Consider the following 22789-nt stretch of genomic DNA (forward strand, 5'->3'; position numbering starts at 1 on the left):
GACCTTTTAAACTTTGGCAAAATGGTAAGGGCTGCATCCCCCTCTAAAGTTCTACTAACAGCTTATTCTGTTGTATGATTCCATAAGCTCATTGGCCCATGATAAATTACACTATTTAGACCAGTATGTTGTCAAACATAGAAAAAGAGAACATATTTTTGGTGGACATCATTGAACCCGTATTAACACATTCTACTCCCTCCAATCCTGTTCATTGGAGATCCACTAATTCCACCAATCATTATTGCATGGGAGGAAATTCTGCTTTCCTAGTTAGATCTTTGGACAGATTTTACTACATCCAGCAAAAGGAAAACATACAGCACGCATAGTTTCTTTAGCATAGCCTTGCTAAGATCTGGGATTCTTAGCTAAACAAAACAGAGATCAAGCAAGGAAATAGGAAATAGGAAATAGGAAATAGGAAACAGTAGGATAGAAATTATATTAGACAAAGATCCAGCAGTTTCACCAATACAAGCCCTACTTTCGAGAGATAAGGACTCCCTCCTAAACAGCTCTTTTCTCAATTTTCTAGATGATCCCTACAGTAGAGCTGAGGCCCCTATTTATTACAATTCTTCTACTTTCTCTCACTAGCTGCTTCTCTCTACAACTTCCTCATAACCCACTCCTGCTGTGCTTCAGGGAATATTTCTTCTCTCCCACTCAAGTGCTGCCAGCTGTTACTTGCTGATCAGTGACCTTTTTGACCCTCCTGCTTCTTCCCTCCTATATATCATATATGTGCAGTATAGGTGGATTAGGTGAGGCCTTAGGAAAGCCTATATGAACCAGCAGGAGGAGGGTCACATGAATAGAAAAAGCGTTCAACTCAAAGCACAGCCAGCTCCAACCCAAAGTACAGACATAGTAATCCTGGCATCTACAACATTAGTTACTTCAAGCTTCAAAGATATTTGACAGCTAAGGAAGTATACCATCATCTCTAACAGCAGACTCCTCAAGTTTTTTTCCCCGAAAAATACCTGCCTAATTTTGTTAGGCAATGTCCAAAAAAGCACCTATGCTACCCAAAATCATCAAAAAGCGCCCTTCACTCTCAAAGATATGTCTATCACCCCTCTATTACAACTACATAGCTTCAAATATTGAGTGGCAATTTGTCAACTGTCATAGAGTATGGTCTATTGTAGATTTACCGATTTATATTGATTGGAAATAAGTCAATTTTTTCAACTAAAAGAAATTTCATTAATGCAGAAAAAGAATGTTCTACTGCCTGTTTTCAGATTCTTAATCCCCTTTAAACTTACATATCAGAGGATGGATAAGCATGTAGAGTTTGAGACTTTTTTTTTGTCTATTTGTACAGGTTAAAGCAGCTTGCTGCATTAGTTCATCAAGATTGGCTAAAAGAATTGTAAAGGGACTTTTTTTTGTCTATTTGTACAGGTTAAAGCAGCCCTATTACCAGATTTACCTTGTTATATCATAAACAAGAAGTGCCCCAGCTGCTCCTCTGTAGTATGATCTAGTAATAGATCTGAAGGATTCTTGCCCAGCCTGAAACAGGCCACAACACATAATATAAGCATAAAACTAGATGAGCAATGAAGAGCAGATGTAAGTAAATATCAAGTAGCAAACAAAAACAGGATTCAACTATCTTAGATACAAGCAAGCTGCAAGCATGAGCAGCTGAAGGGAAACCATTAGAGCTTCACAACTAAATACCTCTTTTTTATTAAATTCAGAAGAGCACAATGCATCCCTAAAATAAAAATGTAGAGAACAAACTTCAGAAGCACCAGAATCTCTAGAAATCATTCAGAATTTTCAAAAGACTATGAATAGCATTTCTTATTGGGCTGCTTAGGTGTGTTGATGCATTTCTTTGTCCATAAATCCCTATAGTCTTCCTAAACATATTTTTATTTGCTTAATCTTGTCTACTTGCTAATGCTGCAGCTCCTGCTGCTCTGAGAGCCAAAGGGCAGCAGCTTACTCCTTGGACAGTTTGCGTCTGCTGATTCAGATAGCAAGGTTTGCAAAATAGTTTTGGCGGTTCAAAATGATGAACTACAGTGACTATCAAGGACTACATCCTAAACTCTCACGAACCATTGTGGCCAAAATGTCAATGTTGATATACAATGTAATGCATTTCTCTCTTTCCACTTCACTAGGTCACATTGCTAAATGAACATACTAAAGAATCAGAAAATGTAGGTATAAAAACAGAATAATTGTGCTAAGAAAATAATTAAACACTCTGCTGCTACCAGTGCAAAAACAGCACATACCCCTTTAGGTGGCTCTGGGTTTTTATAGAACTTTGAACCGCCAGGTGCCCATGGAACTGGAGAGTGGTTGAAAAAGATATGAGATACATAGTGTTTATAACTCTATATGACAAAAAGAATTATGAGTGATAGAAATGAGGTGGGTTGTTGCTAAGAGGCTTGAAGATGCAGCTAAACCAGATGTCAGAGAAAGACTGCTAATTACATTATGATTTTCATATAAAAAGTCTACCTCAATTTTTTTCTTCATTAAGTTTTTCGAAGCCGCTTTCGAGATGCCTTTTTTTTTTCTTACTTTCTTGAATCCATTCACCTTCATTGTGATCATCTCGTATGTACACGGATGCATCATCTAAACTATCATCTTCTACATGAACCTTCCTAGATGGACTTTCCTCCAACTCATCATCATTATAATCATCAATGTCATAACGAGACCTCGGTGTTAGAACTATCGATTTTGTCGTATCAGCCGGATCAGTTACATAAAACACTTGTTTTGCTTGGCTGGCTAAGATGTATGGATCGTCCTTGTGGCCGAGCTTTTGAAGGTTGACTAAGGTGAACCCTAGATCATCGTTTTCAACTCCAGTGTTATTGTCAACCCATTTGCATATGAAAATAGGTATTGAAAAACAAGAGTAATGCAACTCACAAATCTCTTCAATGACTCCATAGTAGTACATTGAATCATATATGGGGCAATTGTCTTTCGCACTTGCAAAATGCATAGCTTCAGCTTCTAAGCTTACTCCACTATTTTGCATTGTACTATTTTGATCTTGCTCCCATGTGTAGAATGTGTAACCATTGATAACATATCCAGAGTAAAAAGAGGCATTGAAATTTGGGCCATAAGCTAAACTCTTGAGTCGATTAGAAACCAAATTTGAAGATTCCTCAAACTCACTCATTATTTCATCTTTGAACCACCTACTGAATGATTTGCAATGTTCACTTGCTAACGTTTTTGCGTTAACTCTTAGGAGTTGTTCCCTTAAATAAGACATGTGGCGTTTGACATACGGTATGACTTCCGACTCATTATGAAGAATATAAGTGTGTGCCATGTTCCATGAATCATGAGACATGTCACGTTGTTTATGACCTATGGTCCCCTTTCCGTCCAATCTTCCACTATGTCGAGTTGTAGGGAGCCCTATCGTCTTTGTCAATCCCACAAAACCACCACTAAACTCTATAGCATTCTCATAAAAAACACGCTCCGCGATACAACCTTCCGGATGATGGTGATTTTTCACATACCTCTTATATGTTTTCATCTGCCTTTCAAAGGGATATTGATTTCTCAAATACACTGGACCACAAAATCTGACCTCTCTCACCAGGTGAATCGGTTAAATGAACCATAACGTCGAAAAATGATGGAGGAAAGTACATCTCCATTTGGCACAACACGACAACAATATCATTCTCCAATGTAGTCAACTCTTCTGGGTCAAGAACTTTGCTATATATCGCATTGAAGAAATGACACAGTCTAATAATGGCGTATCTAACTTTTTTAGGAAGAATTGAACGAATAGCCACAGGTAACAAATATTGCAACAAAATATGGCAATCATGAGACTTAAGGCCCACAAGTTTCAGAGTTTCCATCGACACCAAGTTTCGCATATTGGACGAATAACCCTCTGGCACTTTGACACCCGCTAAACACTCACAAAACTCCTTCTTCTCTTTTCTTGACAACGTATACGCTGCAGGAGGTAAGTATTTTCGAGTTCCATCATCAACAACATGTAGTTCCCTTCTAATGCCCATTGCCTTCAAATCATCTCGAGCTTTAACACCGTCTTTTGTCTTCCCAGGGACATTCAATAATGTACTAATCAAACTATCACATACATTCTTCTCGATATGCATCACATCTAGTGAATGACGGACAAAGAGGAATCTCCAATAAGGTAGGCGCCAAAAATATGGACACTTCTTGTATCCTTAATATTTTGAAGCACCTCCTCACCACTCTTAACCTTAGGACGTCCCACAAAACATTGTTTACCATTAAATATTTTTTTCAACTTACGATAATGATGATTACAAGGTAGAAATTGACGATTATCATTGAAAACATTCTTTCCAGATGCTGTTAACCACATTCCTTGCAAACCGTCCTCACATATAGGACAAGCAGCCTTTCCTTTCGTTGTATATCCCGAAAGATTACCATAAGCTGGATAATCTTGGATAGTACAAAACAACATTGCTCTTAGAGTGAACTTTTCCTTATGATAAGAGTCGAACACTTCCACACCTTGTTCCCATAGGATGTTCAAATCATCAATAAGAGGTTCCAAGTACACGTCAATGTTATTTCCGGGTTATTTTGGCCCAGATATCAATAGAGTAAGCATCTGTACTTTCTTTTCATACACAAATTAGGAGCAAGTTGTAAGTCACCAAAATCACAAGCCAATACTATGGGTGCTACTAAGGGAACCAAATGGATTCATACCATCAGTGGACAATGCAAGACGTAGGTTCCGTTTTTCTTTACAAAACTCGGGGAATTTACCATCTATAAAGCTCCATTGGGGTGAGTCACTGCGGTGTCTAAGTTTCCATCCTCTTTTACGTCCATAATGGTGCCATGTCAACTGCTCAGCGGTATTTGGATCTGAAAACAATTGTTTAAACCTTGGTATTATTGGAAAATACCATAATACCTTAGCCGGTACTTCTTTCTTCTTGTACCGTGAGGCATTGCAAACAGAACAACTCTCTAACAATTCACTTCCATTACGGTATAACATGCAATCGTTAGGACAAGCATGAATTTTCTCACAAGGCAAGCCCATTGAGCCTAATACCTTTTTTGCCTCATTGTACTACTTGGGAGGACATTTCCTCCGAAAACATGTCTTTCATCATTCAAGAAGAGAACTAAAACTTGCATCAGTCCAACCACCACTAGCCTTTAAATTATACAACTTAAGCACACCCGATAATTTCGTGTATTTACAGCCTGGGTATAATGGCTGCTCAGAATCACTTACCAACCTCTCGAATGCAACACGATCCCCATTGTAATCATCCTCATTTACACGCGAGAAAAGGTCCTCTATTCCATCGCCCTCATTAAAAGTATCCTCCATTTTATACTCCATATGTTTAGAAGCATGAGCTGAAGTTTTTTCCCTAGATTCTCCGTGCCAAATCCAACGTGTATATGTTCTATCAAATGCCCATTTTTCCAAATGGTTGAGTATCTGGTCAACTCTCTGATGCATAATATTATGGCACATGAAGCAAGGACACCGTAACTTAGATTGACCTCCACTATTTCCCACAGCAAAAGTTATAAATTCCCTAATTCCAGCATTATACTCTTCGTCCCCTGGCTTGGACGTCCATATCCAACTTCGATCCATTACTACAAACCAAGTGACAATTGGTACAGTTCAAAACAAATAAATTATTTCTAAATGATCTTTAAAAAAATTCTTATATCGAGCATACAAAGGGTGCGCTTCTTAACTTGTATATATTAAAACAAAGGTTCTTAAGCAAATCATATCTTATTATTTTAGTGTTATAGTTTATAAAAGGAGGAAAATTGAGTACCATATAAATATAAATATTATACAAAGATGATTCTCCTTTTATTTCATTTTAAATCATTTAAAAAAGTGTCATGCAAAACAACAAGTTGTTATGTTAAAGAGCATATATATGAATGTCGACTATCCCCTTTTGTAATATTTTCTAACTTTAGAGCACACTTTCTAACTACAACGTTCTATTGTATAAAAAAGACAAAGCAAGTGAATGCGTTGAATATGAAAAATCTAATTAAAGAGACAAAAGAACAAACAATCAAATGTTTGGTATTGATTTATGAAAACATTGAATAAAATGTTCGATATTGATTTATTATTAAACCCTAAACCCTATTATTAAACTCTCGTTCATTATACAAATATCAAAATCCTAAATTGTATTAAAACAAGATAATTAATTGAAACTCACCCTAGAGTGGGTCTCTCCTTGGAGGAGCATCAAGAACAATAAAAACTTTAGGTGCTAGTTTGTTAGAGACATACATTGGACCTTGGAGCTTACGAGATGTCAAAAAATATTTCTGTTCTAATCCAAGTGATATAACAGCACACAGAACAAATTTGCAATTTAATGATTTCTAATTTCTCTCTCCTGTCTCCTCCTTCCCAAATTATCACTCCTCTCTGCAACTTTCTGCCATCTAATACCTTTAATTGTATAACAGAGATGGTAAAATCCAGTCCAAATCTCTCCCAAAAATAACAAACAAGTTTAGACTGCTCCAGTACCAAATAAACATAGCGTGATGTAATAAAATCAATTATACAGTAGAACATCACTAGCACCTAAAGTTGAATTTTCTCCCCACATATGTATACGACATTCTATATACAAATTTCGCAAGTTCAGAAAACAAATATAGTAATTAAATAATTTAATTTTAAATTACCAATCCAAGAAACAAGAAAATTGATTCAATTAACAAAATTTGAACAATAAAGCCACCAAAATCAATTTCTTTATGTATTAGGAATAAACAAGGACTTGAAAATTAAGAATTACCTGTAAATTGTTGGCAAGAAAGGCGATTGTAGTAGTTGATTTCTCCAAAAACGGATTGCTAAGTAGAAATTGCAAATTGCGAAGTCTGTTGTAGTGGAATTTGTCACGGGCCGAATGAATTTGTCACGGGCCGAATGAATTCGTCTGCTGCAATGGAATTGTCGTCAGATAGCAATGGTGAGGGAACCGGAGGTATGTAGCAATGGTGAGGGGAACCGCGGAGGTATGTAGCAATGGTGAGGGGTAAAGCAACTGGCAACTAACTTGAAAAGATACGTGAGTAAAAGCAAGTGCTCCTAATTTTTAGTTGGGGCGTTTTTTTTTTACAATTTAATTATTTTGACAAATTTATTATTATTAATAATAAAATAAAGATAACATTTTTTATTATTCTCATAAAAAAAATTAAAACATCACAAGCAAAGATAACAGAAATCAAAATAAGTGTTAAGTGATAAATTCTCAATCCAACTTAAGATAACAGTTACACGGGTAAAATGTTAAGTTTAGACTTTACATAACGTTTGCTTAAATAAGAGTTAAGTTAGGGGTGTTATGTTTGCCCTTTTTTGTAGTAGTGTAAATGCGAGAATTAAGGAGAATGAACATGATAAATCTAATATCAGCCTAAATGACCTTCATTTACCTAAAATGGGTTTTGAAAGCATGAAAAATGCTTTTTCTTTACTCTAATTGTTATATATTTTGCTATTGGAACTATATATGTCCTAACATGTATCTAAATGTGGAAAAATATGTAAATTGAACTTTACTGGCCAAAATAGGCCCGAAAGGACCTTCATTCACTAAAATGACATTTATCTAGTCAAAATGAATTTAGAGCATATGAGTGGTCTTTACTTGACTCCAATGCTCAATTATGTTGGTATTATAGCTATACATGTTCTAACAAGAGACTAAATACGAGAGAAAAGGTGAATGAACGTGAAAAACTAATATCGCCTCAAAATGACCTTCATTTACCCAAAATGGGTTTCAAAGCATGAAAAATGATTCTTTTTACTGTAATGGTTACATATGTTATTATTAAAACTATATATTTCTTAACATGTGGCTAAATGGGGGAAGCTATGTAAATAGAACCTGAAAGGCCAAAATAGGCCCGTAAGGACATTCATTTACCCAAAATGGATTGAGAGCATATGAGTGGACTTTACTTGACTCTAATGGTTAAATATTTTGTTCTAATAGCTATAAATGTTCTAATATGAGAGTAAATGTGGGAGTTAAGGAGAATGAACATGAAAATCTAATATCGTCCTAAATTCCCTTCATTTGCCAATATGGTTTTCAAAGGATGAAAAATAATTTTCTTGACTCTAATGGTTATATTGTTTCTATTTGTGCTAAATATGTTCTAACATGTGGCTAAATGTGGGAAACTGTGTAAATTGAACTTGAAAGGCCAAAATAGGCCCGAAAGGACCTTTTTTTTTAACGAAAATGATATTTATCGACTCAAAATAGAATTTAGAGCATATGAGTGGCCTTTACTTGACTGTAATGGTTAAATATGTTGTTATTATAGCTATACATATTCTAACATTAGACTGATGCGGGAATTAAGGAGAATAAACATGAAAATCTAATATCGGCCCTAAACGCCCTTCATTTGCCCAATATGGGTTTCAAAGCATGAAAAATAATTTTTCTTGACTCTAATGGTTATATATGTTTCTATTAGTACTAAATATGTCCTAACATGACGCTAAATATGGGAAACTAAGTAAATTTAACTTGAAAGGCCAGATTCGGCCTGAAAAGACCTTCATTTACCCAAAATAACATTTATCTACCCAAAATGGATTGAGAGCATATGAGTGGACTTTACTGACTCTAATGGTTAAATATTTTGTTCTTATAACTATACATGTTCTAACATGAGACTAAATGCGAGAGTTAAGGAGAATGAACATGAAAATCTACTATCACTCTAAATGCCCTTCATTTGCCCAATATGGGTTTCAATGCATGAAAAATAATTTTTCTTTACTCTAATTGCTATATATGTTGCTATTAGAACTATATATGTCATATTATGTGGTTAAATGTAGAAAACGATGTAAATTGAACTTGAAAGGCCACAATAGGCCCGAAAGGACCTTCTTTTACCCAAAATGACATTTATCTACTCAAAATGGATTTAGAGCATATGAGTGGACTTTACTTGACTGCGACAGTCAAATATGTTTTTATTATAGCTATACATATTATTCTAACATGAGATTATATGCGCGAGTTAAGGAGATTGAACATGAAAATCTAATATCGGCCTAAATCCCCTTCATTTGTCTAATATGGGTTTCTTGACTCTAATGGTTATATATGTTTCTATTAGTACTACATATGTCCTAACATGTGGCTAAATGTGGGAAACTAAGTAAATTGAACTTGAAAGGCCAAATTCGACCGAAAACGACCTTCATTTACCCAAAATAACAAGTACCTACCCAAAATGGATTGAGAGCATATGAGTGCACTTTACTTGACTCTACTTGTTAAATATTTTGTTCTTATAGCTATACATGTTTAAACACGAGACAAAATGCGGGAACTAAGGAGAATGAACATGAAAATTCTAATATCGGCCTAAATGACCTTCATTTACCTAAAATGAGTTTAAAAGCATGAAAAATGATTTTTCTTGACTCTAATGGTTATATATGTTGCTATTAGAACTATATATGTCCTAATATGTGGCTAAATGTTAAAAACTATGTAAATTGAACTTGAAAAGCCAAAATAGGCCCCTAAGCACGTTCATTTACCCAAAATGATATTTATCTACTCAAAATGGATTTAGAGCATATGAGTAGACTTTACTTGGCTCTAATGGTCAAATCTGTTGTTATTATAGCTATACATGTTCTAACATGAGACTAAATATGGGAGTTAAGGAGAATGAAAATGAAAATCTAATATCGGCCCTAAATGACATTCATTTACCCAAAATGGGTTTCAAAGCATGAAAAATGATTTTTCTTTACTCTAGTGATTACATATGTTGCTGTTAGAACTATATATTTCCTAATATGTGGATAAATGTGGAAAACTATGTAAATTGAACTTGAAATGCCGAAATAGGCCTGAAAGGACCTTCATTTAACCAAAATGACATTTATCGACTCAAAATGGATTTAGACCTTATGAGTAAACTTTACTTGACTCTAATGGTTAAATATGTTGTTGCTATAGCTATGCATGTTCTAATATGAGACTAAAGGCGGGAATTAAGGAAAATAAACATGAAAATCTAATATCGGCCCTAAATGACCTTCATTTGCCCAAAATGGGTTTCAAAGCATGAAAAATGATTTTTCATTACTCTAATGCTTATATAAGTTGCTATTAAAACTATATATGTCCTAATATGTGGCTAAATGTGCAAAACTATGTAAATTGAACTTGAAAGGCGAAATAAACCCTTGGACGTTCATTTCCCCAAAATGACATTTTTCTACTCAAAATGGATTTAGAGAATATGAGTGGACGACTTTACTTGATTCTAATGGTCAAATATGTTGTTATTATAGCTATACATGTTCTAACATGAAACTAAATACGTGAGTTGAGGAGAATTAACATGAAAAGCTAATATCGCCCCAAAATGACCTTCATTTGCCCAAAATGGGTTTCTAAGCATGAAAAATGATTTTTCATTACTCTAATGGTTATATATGTTGGTATTATAACTATATATGTCCTAATATGTTGCTAAATGTGGAAAACTATGTAAATTAAACTTGAAAGGCCAAAATAGACCCGAAAGGACCTTCATTTACCCAAAATGACATTTATCTACTCAAAATATATGGATTTAGAGCATATGAGTGGACTTTAATTGACTATATTTGTTATATATGTTGTTATCATAACTATACATGTTCTAACATGAGATTAAATACGGGAATTAAGGAGAATGAACATGAAAATCTCATATCGGTCCTAAATTACCTTTATTTACCCAAATGGGTTTCAAAGCATGAAAAATGATTTTTCTCAACTCTAATGTTTATATATGTTGCTTTCAGTATCATATATGTCCTAAAATGTGGCTAAATGAGGGAAACAAAGTAAACTGAACATGCATGGCCAAAATCGGCCATAAACAACCTTCATTTACCCAAAATAATATTTATCTACCCAAAATAGATTGAGAGTATATAAGCGGACTTTAGTTGACTCTATTGGTTAATATGTTGTTGTTATAGCTATACATGTTCTAACATGAGACTAAATGCGGGAATTAAGGAGAATGAACATGAAAATCTAATATCGGCCCTAAATGACCTTCATTTTCCAAAAATGGGTTTCAAAGCATGAAAAATGAGTTTTATTGACCATAATGATTATATATGTTGCTATTAGTACTATAAATGTCCTAAAATCTTTGAAAGGCCAAATTCGGCCCGGAACGACCTTTATTTACACAAAATGACATTTATCTACCCAAAAAAGATTAAGAGAATGAGTCGACTTTACTTGACTCTAATGATTAAATATGTTGTTCTTATAGATATACATGTTCTAACATGAGAGTAAATGAGGGAATTAAGGAGAATGAACAGGAAAAGTCTAATATCGGACCTAAATGACCTTCATTTACCCAAAATGGGTTTCAAAGCATGAAAAATGATTTTTCTTGACTTTAATGGTTTTATGTGTTGCTATTATAACTATGTATGTCCTTACATATGACTAAATGTGGAAAACTATGTAAATTGAACCTGAAAGGCCAAAATAGGCCCGAAAGGACCTTCATTTACCCAAAATGACATTTATCTACTCAAAATGGAATTAGAGCATATGAGTGGACTTTACGTGACTATAATGGTTAAATATTATGTTGTTATAGCTATACATGTTCTACCATAATACTGAATGCGGGTGTTAAGGAGAATGAACATGAAAATCTAATATCAACCTAAAATGACCTTAAGTTAACCAAAATGGGTTTAACAGGAAAGAAAAATGATTTATCTTGACTCTAATGGTTATATATATTTCTATTAGAACTATATATTTCCTAACATGTGGAAAAAAATTTGAAACTAAGTAAATTGAACTTGAAAGGCCAAAATCGCCCCCGAAACGACCTTCATTTACCCAAAATGTCATTTATCTACTCAAAATGGATTTAGAGCATATGAGTGGACTTTACTTGACTATAATGGTTAAATATGTTGTTATCATAGATATACATGTTCAAAGATGAGATTAAATGCGGGAATTAAGGAGAATACACATGAAAATCTAATATCGGTCCTAAAATACCTTTATTTACCCAAATAGGTTTCAAAGCATGAAAAATGATTTTTCTGGACTCTAATCGTTATATATTTTTATTTTAGTATTAAATATGTCCTAAAATGTGGGGAAATGCGGGAAACAAAGTAAATTGAAAATGCAAGGCCAAAATCGACTATAAACGACCTTCATTTACCCAAAATAACATTTATCTACCCAAAATGGATTGAGAGGATATGAGCGGACTTTACTTGACTCTAATGGGTAAATATGTTGTTGTTATAGCTATACATGTTCTAACATGAGACTAAATGCCGGAATTAAGGAGAATGAACATGAATATATAATATCAGCCCTAAATGACCTTCATTTACCAAAAATGGGTTTCAAAGCATGAAAAATGATTTTTCTTGACTCTAATGATTATATATCTTGATGTTAGTACTATATATGTCCTAATATGTTGCTAAATGTGGAAAACTATGTAAATTGAACTTGAAAGGCCAAAATATGCTCGAAAGGACCTTAATTTACCCAAAATGACATTTATATACACAAAATGGATTTAGAGCATATGAGTAAACTTTACTTGACTCTAATGGTGAATTATGTTGTTGTTATAGCTATAAATGTTCTAACATGAGACTATAGGCGGGAATTAAGGAAAATGAACATGAAAATATAATATCGACCCCAAATGACCTTCATTTGCCCAAAATGGGTTTTGAAGCATGAAAAATGATTAGTCTTGAGTCTAATGGTTATATATGTTCCTATTAGTACTATATATGTCCTAAAATGTCTCTAAATGCGGGAAACTAAGTAAATTGAACATATAAGGCCAAAATCGGCCATAAACGACCTTCATTTACCCAAAATGACATTTATGTACCCAAAATGGATTGAGAGCATACGAGCGGACTTTACTTGACTCTAATGGTGAAATATGTTGTTATTATTGCTATTCATGTTCTAACATGCGACTAAATACGAGAATTAAAGAGAATGAACATGAAAATCTAATATCGGGCCTAAATGACCTTCACTTGCCCAAACTGGGTTTCAAAGCATGAAAAATTATTTTTCTTGACTCTAATGGTTATATATGTTGCTAATAGTACTATATATGTCCTAACATGTGGATAAGTGTGGGAAACTAAGTAAATTGAACTTGAAAGGACAAATTCGTCCCGAAACGACCTTCATTTACCCAAAATGACATTTATCTACCTACAATGGATTGATAGCATATGAATGGACTTTACTTGACTCTAAGGGTTAAATATGTTGTTCTTATAGCTATACATGTTGTAACATGAGATTAAATACGAGAATTAAGGAGAATGAACATGAAAAATCTACTATTGGCCCTAACGAATCTTCATTTACCCAATATGGATTTCAAAGCATGAAAAATGAATTTTCTCGACTCTAATGGTTATATATGTTGCTATTAGTACTATATATGTCCTAACATGTGGTTAAATGTAGGAAATTAAGTAAATTGAATTGAAAGGCCAAAATCGGCCCGAAACGGCCAAAATGGGTTGTTAGGTATAACAACTTAAGATCCCGGACTTCCTTACATCTTGAGGTTATATCGAACATGAATCTCAACTTGAGCTGCAGAATTAAACTGATATAATGTGTTGTTTGAAGGACAAATCACAAGAAGCGACCAATGGGCCCTAAAATCCCCAAAAAAAGTCAGGAAGCAGTCATGTGATCAGTACTTGTATTGTATAATAATTATTAAAGGGTAAAAAAGGATACAAGGTTAAGAACTTACTCTTCAAAACAAGGGGCAAATATGAACTTATGTTGTGCATGTTTAGCCAAATATACTCCTTAACCTCACTTGTGTTTTGCAAACAATTGTCAGCTCGGACGAAATTTGGACATAACCACCCAAACTGATCGCGTCCACAAGGAGAATCTTGGAGTAGTGTTCAATTCAAAGCACAACCAAGTACATAACATAGATAGATTATTAGGTATTGCAAAGAAACTTCATATATTTCATAAGTACAAATGTTATACGTCATGAATGCTTGAATCAATGAAAAATTCAACATCTCTCCGCAAAGGAACTCCTTCACATCAACCTTTTGGACACCCATGTCGATGTTTCCACGTGGTAGTTGAATTTCGTGGTAGCCAACTTCACCTCCATAGGTGTATCATTTGGCATATCACGCATATTTGCATATAGCCATAAGCATGCCTTAGTGAGACATTGAAGCGTTGATGACTCAATCCAAGTATCTTTAGAAGGGTTTTGTTGGCATCTTTAACCTTCGGAGACTTGCGCTCCTTTACCAGAAATGGCCTTCTTTGGCTTGCTTGAACCCTCCTTTTCCTTCTCCTTTTCTAGAGGAGGTGAGTCCGCCTTGCTTTCCTTGGGCTGGTTTATTCTCACCAAAACCTATTGATTCAAACGGAAAAACATTCAACTTAGTTAATACTTAATAGATATGAATTAAATAAATCAATATGAATATAAATCAATACAAATAAGCCACAACACATAAACAACGCGAGCGTTGGTCAAGACATTTATAACAACCGACGGTTTAGGCAATAGGAGAGCAAAGTCTTTGTAACCAGGAGTGATGGTGACTACACTAACCGCCAAGTGCTCATTGTTCACAGAGTCATGATGGACTATTGCTCGTTCACTTCGTGGTTGTGCATTTCCTTTAGCCACCACAATCAAAGCCTCATCTTTTACATCTAGTAAAAGCTTGCAAGGCGTTTCTTCCTTCAAAAGTAAATGAATTGAGGTTAGTTTATATAATTACTTAGTTTTGAAATTATAAGAAGGATAGTAGTTACCTCTAACTCAAGTATAGATGGTGTTGATTTTTGTGTGTTAGGATGGCTAGCTTTGTCCTCCAAAGGACGATCCAGTTTAGGTTGACATATCGCTGGTAAACCATACTCTGAAAGGACCGCGTTGAAACTCTCCGTAAGTTGCTCCGTCACCTTCTCTGTAATTTCCTTCGTGAGCTTCTCCAGGAGAGCTTGTCCATAGCTTCCATATCATGTGGTGCGGAAACATTATAGCGTGATTTTGTACCCATGGAAGAATCTTTAGTATAAGCTTTTGTCACACCGAGACGAATACCACCAAAACCCCTCAAACGTCCCTTGAGGTCCTTTCCCAAAGTCTCGTAAAGAGCATATTTGTTGGCTTCGGGAGTGAACTTGCCGCTAACCTCTTTTTGCTTGAGCCCCATCTACATAGATTATAGAACTACAAATGTTAGTTTTAAAAAATAATAAATTAACAAGGGGGTTGTGCAACGAAGAGGGGATTATAGGAGTGAATGAGAGCGAGTGTGCAAGGGGAGGGGGGGAAGCAAGGGGAGTGCGGGCAGCAAGGGGAGCGGGGTAGCAGAAGGTGGGGGCAGCAAGGGCAGGGGGTGGCAGAAGGTGGGACAGCAAGGGGAGGGGTATGAGGGTTGGCAGCAAGGGGGAGGGGGCAGCAGGGGGAGGGCAATAGCTAGGAGGGTGGCAGTAAGGAGGAGGGGGGGTCTGTAGGGTGGCAGCAAAGGTGGGGCAGGAGCTGGGAGGGTGGGAAGCAAGGAGAGGGGGATCTACAAGGTGGCAGCAACTAGGAGAGGGTGGTCTGCAAGGTGGCAGGAGCTAGGGGAGGGGGTGGCAGGTTGGGGAAGCAAGGGGAGGGGGGTGGCATAAGGTGGGCAGCAAGGAGGGGGGGTCTGCAGGGTGGCAGCAGCTAGGGGAGGAGAGTCTGCAAGGTGGCGATAGCTTGGGGAGGGGGTGGCAAGGGTGGGGCAGTAAGGGGAGGGGTGGGGCAGAAGTTGGGGGGTGGCAGCAAGGAGAAGGAAGGTCTGCAGGGGGTAGCAAAGGGAGGGGGTAGTAAGGATGGCACAGCAAGGGGAGGGGGTAGCAGGGGTAGGGTAGAGCATGGGGAGGGAGTGGCAAGGGTGGGGCCGCAAGGGGAGGAGGGAAAAATACTGGGGGAGGAAAAAAAGGGGGAGCAACAAAAAAAGCGGGGGAGCTAAAAAAACGGGGGAGCAAAAAAAACTGTCGGAGCAAAAAAAAAGTCCGGGAGCAAAAAAAAGTCCGGGAGCAAAAAAAAGCGGGGGTGAAAAAATCGGGGGAGCCAAAAGAAACCTGGGGGAGCAATTAAAAAGGAGCGGGGGTACTTACAACGACATTGGCTATCTTCAAGGTCGTCGGATCTGAAATGGTCATTTTATTGTCTGAATCACGGTCAACTTTGATGCGACGTTGGAGGCAGATGATGTCGTTGTAGAAGGGTAAAAATGGTCGTCAATTTACACCTGTCTCGCCCTTGCATAAGTGTAGGAACCCATATGATAGTAGTGGTTCCTCTGTATTGCACTTGGTGCATATTTCTCACGCTTAGCCTATAAGATCATATGGTTAGTTTGAAAACAGATCTAATTATACTAAAAGTAATTATGCAAATTCTAACATAGCTTAAAGCACACTACTTACCACCCTCTCAGACATAGTATTTTGGGAAACAAATGCTTCCCAATCTTCTTGTTTTATATATGACCAAATCTCAAATGGCATGGTATTCGGTTGCCGTTGATCTTCCTCTCCCCCGTCCTTTTCTGTTTCTTCCGTCTCATTTTGCTTTGATTTTTGAATTTTCCTCCTATTTTCGTTCCTCTTTCTCCGTTTCGTGAACCACCCACTACCTAGTTTGCTTTTGAAAGCTCTAAATCTTTCGGCCACCACGAATAGGAAAAACGCCTTTTTTGCTTCATTAGGAGTAATATGGAATAAATTATATGGAAAAAAGAAATAAACAAATAATTAATTTACATATACATATACATCAATGAAAAGATGTGGCTAAATAAGAAAAACAAAGTAAGTTGAACATGAATAACAAAAATCTGCCCGAAATGACCTTTACTTACCCAAAATGGGTTTCAAAGTATATGAATGTATTTTAGTTGACTCTAATGGTTTTATATATTGTTGTTAAAGCTAAATATGTCTTAACATGTGGCTAAATGCGTGAAACTAAGTACATTGAACATGAAAAGCAAAAATCGACCCAAAATGGCCTTCATTTACCCAAAAAGGGTTTCAAAGCACGTGAAGTCACTTTTCTTGACTCTAATTGTTATATAATTTGTAATTATAGTTGTATATGTCCTAATATGTGGCTAAATACAAAAAACAAAGTAAGTTGAGCATGAATCAGCCCAAAATGACATTTACTTACCCAAAATGGGTTTCATCTTTCCAAAATAGATTTCAAAGTATATGAATGTATTTTAGTTGACTCTAATGATTGTATATGTTGTTATTAGAGCTAGATATGTCCTAACATGTGGCTAAATGCGTGAAACTAAGTACCTCGAACATGAAAAGCAAAAATCAGCCCGAAATTGTCTTCATTTACCCAAAATGGGTTTCAAAACATGTGGAATGAATTTTCTTGACTATAATGGTTATATATATTGTAATTATAGTTATATATGTCCTAACATGTGGCTAAATACAGTAAACAAAGTAAGTTGAACATGAATAACAAAAATCGGCCCGAAATGACCTTTAGTTACCCAAAATGGGTTTGAAAGCATGTGAAGTGACTTTTCTTGACTATAATTGTTGTATATGTTGTAAGTATAGTTATATATGTCATGACATGTGGCTAAATACAAAAAACAAAGTAAGTTGAAGATGAATAGCAAAAATCTGCCCGAATGGCCTTTATTTACCCAAAATGGGTTTCCTCTTCCCAAAAATGGTTTCAAAGTATATGAGTGGATAAGATGGTTATATATGTCGTTATTACAACTATCCATAATCTAACATGGCCTAAATGCCAAAAATTAAAGTAATTCCATTGAAAAATACTCTTACACAAGTGTCTTCCCATAATGATTTATGCATTGCCTCGGGCACATTTTTCCATTTGATCAAAATATTGAGTTTTCGCCTACAAACCCAATATGCTCGAGGGTTATATGGGTCTTAACATTCAAACCCTTAGTCGCACCCCTTCCTTTCCACCTCTTTGTTGCAATACTGCTTGGAGTTTTGGTAGTCCGATCCTGTGCAATTCTTTCCCGCATTTTTGGGTGGCACAATGATCGATGAGACACATGGATAATCTTACCGAGCATTGTTGTTAATGGGGGGGGGGGGGAAGCATTATTAGCTAGCTCCTCATTTACTTGAACCATGTGCAATTCCTCATCTTGCAAGTGCTTCATGCGCTATGTCTTCCGGTTCACCTTTATCGTCTTCCTTCTCCACATCATACTGATCATCATCCAATAACTTATCATATTCATCATCAATTTCTTCCTCTACAATAACATCATCTCGGACAATGTTTAAAAACCCTAAAATATTAAGAAAAAGACGTTAGAAATGCGCAAGATTAAACAAAAACATGAAAGAAATTAGAAACGCTCAATATTAAACAAAAAAATGAAAGAATTTAGAGATTAGAAACCCCCACCCTTACTCCACCCGCTCCACCCACCCCCTTCACTCCCCTCGCTGCCTCCCACCATTGCACTGCCCAACCTCCCTGCCTACCACCTTGGACTTCCACTAACCCTTCCTGCCCACCTCTCTGCTGCACCTACACTCCCTGCCAGCATTGCCACCGCACTTCCTCCTTACACTACCACTGCCCCCACCTCCCTGCACTGCCCCTTTCCTTGCACTCCCCACCCCCCCGCACGGCCCACCTCCCTACACTCCCCACTCCCTGCATTGCCCACCCCCTACACCTCCTCACCCCATACACTGTCCACCCCTGCACTGCTGACCTCCCTATACTGCCCACCCCCTACACTCCCTACCTCCCTTCACTGCCCCCTTCCTGCTGCCCTCTACACGCCTACCTCCGTGCACTTCCCCACCCCTTACACTCCCAATCATGCTGTCAACCCCCTTGCACAGGCCCCCCCAACCCCCGATCTGTATACACTAACTAGAACTATAAATGACCAATATGAGGCTAAAAGTAATTAATTAAATAATTTGAGCTTGAAAAGCCGAAATCGGCCCGAGATGATATTAACTTATCCAAATTGGGTTTCAAAACATATGAAGCTAGTTTAGTTGATTGTAATATATATATATATATATATATATATATATATGTATATATATATATATGTATATATATATGTATATGTATATATATAATATATATATATACATATATATATACATACATATATATATATATATATACATATATATATACATATATATACATATATATATACATATACATATATATATACATATACATATATATATACATATACATATATATATATACATATATATATATATATACTAATTAGAACTATTAATGACCTATATGAGGCTAAAAGCAATAAATTAAAGAAATTGAGCTTGAAAAGCCGAAATCGGCCCAAAAGGACATGCACTTACACAAATTGGGTTTCAAAACATATGAAGCGAGTTTAGTTAATTATAATACATATATATTTATATACTAATTAGAACTATAAATGACCTGTATGAGGCTAAAAGCAATTAAAGAACTTCAGCTTGAAAAGCCGAAATCGACCCAAAGTGACATTCACTTACCGAAATTGGGTTTCAAAACATGTGAAGCGAGTTAAGTTGATTGTAATAAATTTATATATACTAATTAGAACTATAAATGACCTATATGAGGCTGAAAGAAATAAATTAAATAAATTGAGCTTGAAAAATCGAAATCGGCCCAAAATGACATTCACTTACCCAAATTGGATTTCAAACATGTGAAGTGAGTTTAGTTGATTGTAATACATATGTATATATATATACATATGTATATATATATACATATGTATATATATATACATATGTATATATATATAATACATGCGACGAAAATTGAGAAATTAAGTCATATGACCTTGAAAAGCCGAAATCCGGAATTTTAAATTGAGAAGTTGAGCCTATTGTTCACTTTTGCCACCTTCCTATGAAGTTTTAACCATTATCCCTTCCTCATGATCTGCAAGCCTGTAATTTGTTGCTAACTCCACATCAGTGACATCGGAGTTGGGAATGGTGAAAGGCAGGGTGTCTTCAAACACATCATACTACTCCTCATCCTCAACATCTATAACTCCAAGTATACTTCTTTTTCCCAAGACAACAATTGACCACTTATTATTAGAAGGGTCAGTTACATAGAATACTTGCTTAACTTGTGATGCAAGCACGAATGACTCTTCACTATCACACAACCGACCCAAGTCTACAAGAGTAAATCCATAAGGGTCATCTTTTCTTATGTACTGCCGGTTATAATCAACCCACTTGCATCGAAATAAGCAGACCGTGAAACCAGAGTAGTCAAGCTCCCATATATCTTGAACCCGCCCATTGTATAACAATGTATTATCAATAGGAGACTTGTCTTTGGCACTTGTATACGATGTAGATGATGCCTCTACTTAAACGCCACTATTCTGCAGAGATCTCGATTTTTTATCTTGATGATCTGTCTAAAACGTACATCCATTAACATCATAACCCTCATAAGAGTGTACAGCTTCTCGAGGACCAAATGCTAGCTTCTTAAAAGTCTCTGAAACAGTAGAATCTACTTTACGCATTAATCGATTCTGGAACCAATCAATAGACGTCTTATTATGCAACTACATCAATGCTCTTGTCCCTTTATCTGAATTCTAATCACGTAACTCCTTCATATGTTCATCCAAGTAGGGAAGGACCTGTACCATATGCTATAATACAAATAAGTGTGCTTGTATGCGTATTTCAACATGAGGTATAATTATTTTGGAGCCAAGTGTACCTTTACCCTCGAGTCTGCCCTCATGTCGAGATGTAGGAAGTCCAATAGGATCAACATTAGTTAAGAACTCGGCCACAAAATTACCGACCTCTTCACTCACAATCGCATGAATTATACTTCCTTTTGGTTGCGTTAGATTCCTTAATTTATCTTTCAAAGAGCCCATATGTCTCTCAAAGGGATAGCACCACCTCAAAAACACCAGATACATAACTTAATCTCTCGAACTAGATGTACAACCAAATGGACCATAATGTCGAAGAAAGCAGGTGAGAAATACATCTCAAACTTGCACAAAGTCTCTATCACACCTGTAACAGCCCACTCTTTTGAGCTGCTAGCGAAACAAACTCAAAAATCCATAAACTGAAATTAACTCTTAAATAAATTACTTCGCAGCGGAAAAATATCCTTATATACACCAATAACTAAACTAAATTCGCAATGTATTATTTACAATGAAATAACAATAACTTTTCCTGAATCAACTATCTAAATAAAACTTAATCCTTAATCCACACAACATCTTTATCTTGCTCCACTTTCAATTCCGAGCTCATAACACCAAACCTGCAAATTCAGAGAAGAAATACAAAACAAACAAAATTTCAAAATGAGTGGAAAACTTGTAACCTTTACTTCGGCCCGTTATAAACATTTTATTTGTGAAATCCTTTATTTCCGTTACAATGCTGACATAACTCATTCTCTTAAACAAATCAGTGGCAAGTACAAGCTTTGGACAAACGTTGCCTCCAAGGTACGTTATGGAGCTCAACAATACTACCCCCAAGGTTCGTTATGGAGCATAGCCGACCATATCAGGTCAAAAGAGTAACCATCCTCCACCCATCTCCTTGCCCACTTTCTATTTTCAGTTCATAAACTAAGCCAGCAAAACATTTGCATATACATATTCATCGAATAACATTTCCATAATCAACTCTTAACATCACATTCATAACTATGGTCATAGTAAGAAGTTATTTACGAAAACAGAACAAAGAGATTCACACACATGGGCATGAGTAAATGATTTTACTGAACATAAAAGTTACTTGAACGCATTCCATCCAACAATTCAATCTCCTTCCTAATGACAAATTATTCTCCACTCCAAAATCATCCTCCAAGAATCACCTCACAAGAATAGTGATAATTAATAACCAAACTTAGACTAATCTAAACTAGAAAACAAAATCATAATTGATTCGCAATTTACAAATTATCAACCTTTCACATCCTAATTCCATAATCCTTAAATCATATTTATAACTAGCAACAACACAACAACAATCACTGCAACAGCAGTGGCACAACAACAACACCACAACAACGCATCATCAACAATAGCGCAACAACAACAACGCATCACCAACACCAACTATAATATAACAGCTACACCACCACTAAAAATAACACCAACCACAAGAGTCCCACAGCAACAAAACAACAACCCAACAACACCACTACAATAGAGCAACAACAACAACATAACATCAACAACGCACAACCACACCAACAACAACCACTACAACTCCAGTCAATTACATTAATACTCCATAACCAAACTCCTAATCATGGTCTAATTTATAATTTGGGGTTCAATTACTAATCAAGAATTCTGAATTAAGAACAAAGAGTTACCTCTGCTCCACAAGGAGCAGCGAAGAACAGGGGACAAAGGGGTCTCGGTGCTTCGGCGAGGCTGGTTGTCGGTCTGGTGGTTGGGCGTGCTCAATGAGGCTACGGCAGCAGGCGTCGTTTTTCGGTCAAGTAGATGCAGGAGTACCGAACATGAGGAGCAGCAACACAGGAAAAGCTAAGGACGCACGAAGGGAAGAGG

Source organism: Beta vulgaris, chromosome 8, assembly GCF_026745355.1.
Source record: "Beta vulgaris subsp. vulgaris cultivar EL10 chromosome 8, EL10.2, whole genome shotgun sequence".
Taxonomy (NCBI): domain Eukaryota; kingdom Viridiplantae; phylum Streptophyta; class Magnoliopsida; order Caryophyllales; family Amaranthaceae; genus Beta; species Beta vulgaris.